We start from the raw sequence: 6,033 nt of genomic DNA on the forward strand, positions 1-6,033 counted from the left end.
TTCTTGCTCCTGATATCCTGATGATACTGTCCTGTATGACTCCAACAGAACACTCACAGAAAGGAGAGCAGTGTCATACTACAAGATAACTAGCAACAAACCCTTGTTTGTCCTTGTTTGGCTACTCATTTGTCTACTTCCTGAAGAGGAGCATGCTAGCCTCGACACCTCAGTTCTTGCTTCCATTAACAGCTGTGTTATGGAGCGCATCCTCACATCATGGTCTACTGCAGCAGGTGGATACGGAAGACAATTGGTAGGTATTTTGCATCACTTTTACCTAACCTTTACTGTGGTTTGGCTATGGTACATATGGTTGTTGCTACACTAAATATAGGCCCATATTGTAGATTGGGAAACCTACTGTACAGTTGATACATTTTGGCCTATACTATTAAGGGTCAGCTGAATTGACCACCTATACCATATATTTTCTGAAAGCCTATAGCCCCTAGATGTCAATTCATAGGAATTACGGCATGTCCTTCCTGAGCCATACATTTTCTGTGAATTTGCTTTGCCTTTCAACAAATATACAAAATAGAACCATGTATAGATTTATGTTGTCCAAAGGTTGCAGGAAGGTGGGATATGTTCTAATGTATGTTAAATCACATCTATAACTGACAAGCTTTCAGAAAATATATGGTTTGGTTAGGTGAAATTGCTCTGCCTTTGAGTTGGACCTCAAATCGTATCATATGTGTACCTCGTTCGTCAATATGCAGAATAGAGTCATGTATAGATTTATTTTGTCCAAAGGTTGCAGGAAGGTGGGATATGTTCTAATGTATGTTAAATCACATTTATAACTGACAAGCTTTCAGAAAATATATGGTTTGGTTAGGTGAAATGGCTTTGCCTTTGAGTTGGACCTCAAATCGTATCATATGTGTACCTCGTTCGTCAGTATGCAGAATAGAGTCATGTATAGATTTATGTTGTGCAAAGGTTGCAGGAAGGTGGGATATGTTCTAATGTATGTTAAATCACATCTATAACTGACAAGCTTTCAGAAAATATATGGTTTGGTTAGGTGAAATTGCTCTGCCTTTGAGGTGGACCTCAAATCGTATCATATGTGTACCTCGTTCGCCAGTATGCAGAATAGAATGATGTATAGATTTATGTTGTCCAAAGGTTGCAGGAAGGTGGGATATGTTGTAATGTATGTTAAATCACATCTATAACTGACAAGCTTTCAGAAAATATATGGTTTGGTTAGGTGAAATTGCTCTGCCTTTGAGTTGGACCTCAAATCGTATCATATGTGTACCTCGTTCCTCAGTATGCAGAATAGAGTCATGTATAGATTTATGTTGTGCAAAGGTCGCAGGAAGGTAGGATATGTTGTAATGTATGTTAAATCACATCTATAACTGACAAGCTTTCAGAAAATATATGGTTTGGTTAGGTGAAATTGCTCTGCCTTTGAGTTGGACCTCAAATCGTATCATATGTGCACCTCGTTCGTCAGTATGCAGAATAGAGTCATGTATAGATTTATGTTGTGCAAAGGTTGCAGGAAGGTGGGATATGTTGTAATGTATGTTAAATCACATCTATAACTGACAAGCTTTCAGAAAATATATGGTTTGGTTAGGTGAAATTGCTCTGCCTTTGAGTTGGACCTCAAATCGTATCATATGTGTACCTCGTTCCTCAGTATGCAGAATAGAGTCATGTATAGATTTATGTTGTGCAAAGGTTGCAGGAAGGTGGGATATGTTGTAATGTATGTTAAATCACATCTATAACTGACAAGCTTTCAGAAAATATATGGTTTGGTTAGGTGAAATTGCTCTGCCTTTGAGTTGGACCTCAAATCGTATCATATGTGCACCTCGTTCGTCAGTATGCAGAATAGAGTCATGTATAGATTTATGTTGTGCAAAGGTTGCAGGAAGGTGGGATATGTTGTAATGTATGTTAAATCACATCTATAACTGACAAGCTTTCAGAAAATATATGGTTTGGTTAGGTGAAATTGCTCTGCCTTTGAGTTGGACCTCAAATCGTATCATATGTGCACCTCGTTCGTCAGTATGCAGAATAGAGTCATGTATAGATTTATGTTGTGCAAAGGTTGCAGGAAGGTGGGATATGTTGTAATGTATGTTAAATCACATCTATAACTGACAAGCTTTCAGAAAATATATGGTTTGGTTAGGTGAAATTGCTCTGCCTTTGAGTTGGACCTCAAATCGTATCATATGTGTACCTCGTTCGTCAGTATGCAGAATAGAGTCATGTATAGATTTATGTTGTGCAAAGGTTGCAGGAAGGTGGGATATTTTGTAATGTATGTTAAATCACATCTATAACTGACAAGCTTTCAGAAAATATATGGTTTGGTTAGGTGAAATTGCTCTGCCTTTGAGTTGGACCTCAAATCGTATCATATGTGTACCTCGTTCGTCAGTATGCAGAATAGAGTCATGTATAGATTTATGTTGTGCAAAGGTTGCAGGAAGGTGGGATATGTTGTAATGTATGTTAAATCACATCTATAACTGACAAGCTTTCAGAAAATATATGGTTTGGTTAGGTGAAATTGCTCTGCCTTTGAGTTGGACCTCAAATCGTATCATATGTGTACCTCGTTCGTCAGTATGCAGAATAGAGTCATGTATAGATTTATGTTGTGCAAAGGTTGCAGGAAGGTGGGATATGTTCTAATGTATGTTAAATCACATCTATAACTGACAAGCTTTCAGAAAATATATGGTTTGGTTAGGTGAAATTGCTCTGCCTTTGAGTTGGACCTCAAATCGTATCATATGTGTACCTCGTTCGTCAGTATGCAGAATAGAGTCATGTATAGATTTATGTTGTGCAAAGGTTGCAGGAAGGTGGGATATGTTGTAATGTATGTTAAATCACATCTATAACTGACAAGCTTTCAGAAAATATATGGTTTGGTTAGGTGAAATTGCTCTGCCTTTGAGTTGGACCTCAAATCGTATCATATGTGTACCTCGTTCGTCAGTATGCAGAATAGAGTCATGTATAGATTTATGTTGTGCAAAGGTTGCAGGAAGGTGGGATATGTTCTAATGTATGTTAAATCACATCTATAACTGACAAGCTTTCAGAAAATATATGGTTTGGTTAGGTGAAATTGCTCTGCCTTTGAGTTGGACCTCAAATCGTATCATATGTGTACCTCGTTCGTCAGTATGCAGAATAGAGTCATGTATAGATTTATGTTGTGCAAAGGTTGCAGGAAGGTGGGATATTTTGTAATGTATGTTAAATCACATCTATAACTGACAAGCTTTCAGAAAATGTATGGTTTGGTTAGGTGAAATTGCTCTGCCTTTGAGGTGGACCTCAAATCGTATCATATGTGTACCTCGTTCGCCAGTATGCAGAATAGAATGATGTATAGATTTATGTTGTCCAAAGGTTGCAGGAAGGTGGGATATGTTGTAATGTATGTTAAATCACATTTATAACTGACAAGCTTTCAGAAAATATATGGTTTGGTTAGGTGAAATTGCTCTGCCTTTGAGTTGGACCTCAAATCGTATCATATGTGTACCTCGTTCGTCAGTATGCAGAATAGAGTCATGTATAGATTTATGTTGTGCAAAGGTTGCAGGAAGGTGGGATATGTTGTAATGTATGTTAAATCACATCTATAACTGACAAGCTTTCAGAAAATATATGGTTTGGTTAGGTGAAATTGCTCTGCCTTTGAGTTGGACCTCAAATCGTATCATATGTGTACCTCGTTCGTCAGTATGCAGAATAGAGTCATGTATAGATTTATGTTGTGCAAAGGTTGCAGGAAGGTGGGATATGTTCTAATGTATGTTAAATCACATCTATAACTGACAAGCTTTCAGAAAATATATGGTTTGGTTAGGTGAAATTGCTCTGCCTTTGAGTTGGACCTCAAATCGTATCATATGTGTACCTCGTTCGTCAGTATGCAGAATAGAGTCATGTATAGATTTATGTTGTGCAAAGGTTGCAGGAAGGTGGGATATTTTGTAATGTATGTTAAATCACATCTATAACTGACAAGCTTTCAGAAAATGTATGGTTTGGTTAGGTGAAATTGCTCTGCCTTTGAGGTGGACCTCAAATCGTATCATATGTGTACCTCGTTCGCCAGTATGCAGAATAGAATGATGTATAGATTTATGTTGTCCAAAGGTTGCAGGAAGGTGGGATATGTTGTAATGTATGTTAAATCACATCTATAACTGACAAGCTTTCAGAAAATATATGGTTTGGTTAGGTGAAATTGCTCTGCCTTTGAGTTGGACCTCAAATCGTATCATATGTGTACCTCGTTCGTCAGTATGCATAATAGAGTCATGTATAGATTTATGTTGTGCAAAGGTTGCAGGAAGGTGGGATATGTTGTAATGTATGTTAAATCACATCTATAACTGACAAGCTTTCAGAAAATATATGGTTTGGTTAGGTGAAATTGCTCTGCCTTTGAGTTGGAACTTAAATCGTATCATATGTGTACCTCGTTCGTCAGTATGCAGAATAGAGTCATGTATAGATTTATGTTGTGCAAAGGTTGCAGGAAGGTGGGATATTTTGTAATGTATGTTAAATCACATCTATAACTGACAAGCTTTCAGAAAATATATGGTTTGGTTAGGTGAAATTGCTCTGCCTTTGAGTTGGACCTCAAATCGTATCATATGTGTACCTCGTTCGTCAGTATGCAGAATAGAGTCATGTATAGATTTATGTTGTGCAAAGGTTGCAGGAAGGTGGGATATTTTGTAATGTATGTTAAATCACATCTATAACTGACAAGCTTTCAGAAAATATATGGTTTGGTTAGGTGAAATTGCTCTGCCTTTGAGTTGGACCTCAAATCGTATCATATGTGTACCTCGTTCGTCAGTATGCAGAATAGAGTCATGTATAGATTTATGTTGTGCAAAGGTTGCAGGAAGGTGGGATATGTTCTAATGTATGTTAAATCACATCTATAACTGACAAGCTTTCAGAAAATATATGGTTTGGTTAGGTGAAATTGCTCTGCCTTTGAGTTGGACCTCAAATCGTATCATATGTGTACCTCGTTCGTCAGTATGCAGAATAGAGTCATGTATAGATTTATGTTGTGCAAAGGTTGCAGGAAGGTGGGATATGTTCTAATGTATGTTAAATCACATCTATAACTGACAAGCTTTCAGAAAATATATGGTTTGGTTAGGTGAAATTGCTCTGCCTTTGAGTTGGACCTCAAATCGTATCATATGTGTACCTCGTTCGCCAGTATGCAGAATAGAATGATGTATAGATTTATGTTGTCCAAAGGTTGCAGGAAGGTGGGATATGTTCTAATGTATGTTAAATCACATCTATAACTGACAAGCTTTCAGAAAACAGTTATTTTAGTATGGCCCTGAGTTATGATAGAAATTATATTGACACAAACAGAATGGTAATGGCATTTTTTCTGTTACCGTTTATTTAGGTCCAAACCATCTTGAAGCCTTTTGGACAGAGGAGCGGATGACCGAGCTGGTTAACCTCTACATAAATAGACACATGTCAAGTGGTATGTTTGTCTTTAGATGTAAAGAAATGAAATGTAAAGAAATGATGCAGACTACTGTGTCTGATTACACTTTAACACCTTTCTACCTCAACACTAATTCAGGGTTTATCAAGGCCCAAATATGCTGAGGAATACAGGCTGCCTTGGTGGCCTAAGGAGTCATGTCAATGATCAGCTGTTTGTTGAGGCAGCAGCAGCAGGAGCAGCACCAACAACAGAAGCAGCAGCAGCAGCAGGAGCAGCACCACCAGCACTATAAACGCCATCAGCAGCAGCGGCAGATTATAAAGAAGGATAACAATGAATACATGAAATCAGAGTGGGAAGTTGTGCTTTTATGTTTCATATATACTGTATAAATATATGCACCTTACTTGAGTGTCTCTACAATTTACTTATACTGCAATGCAATTAAAATAAAGGCATTAATTTAATTCATTTGTCATTTCAGTTTTTATTCTTACATTCATTTCACCTGGGTGCCAGCCAAA

At 37.5% G+C, this 6,033-nt stretch overlaps 1 long non-coding RNA gene across 2 annotated transcripts in view; it reads left to right on the top strand.

Annotated features, from left to right (window-relative positions):
- LOC134100411 (uncharacterized) overlaps window positions 1-6,033 on the top strand; it is a 7,483-nt gene extending 1,450 nt beyond the window's left edge. For both annotated transcript variants that reach the window (XR_009941267.1, XR_009941268.1), the window contains 3 exons: window positions 1-256; window positions 5,459-5,542; window positions 5,645-6,033. The exon at window positions 1-256 is cut by the window's left edge and continues 1 nt beyond it. This is a non-coding gene — a long non-coding RNA (uncharacterized LOC134100411). The remainder of the gene's footprint in view (window positions 257-5,458; window positions 5,543-5,644) is intronic.

Source organism: Sardina pilchardus, chromosome 2 (genome assembly GCF_963854185.1).
Source record: "Sardina pilchardus chromosome 2, fSarPil1.1, whole genome shotgun sequence".
Lineage (NCBI taxonomy): Eukaryota > Metazoa > Chordata > Actinopteri > Clupeiformes > Clupeidae > Sardina > Sardina pilchardus.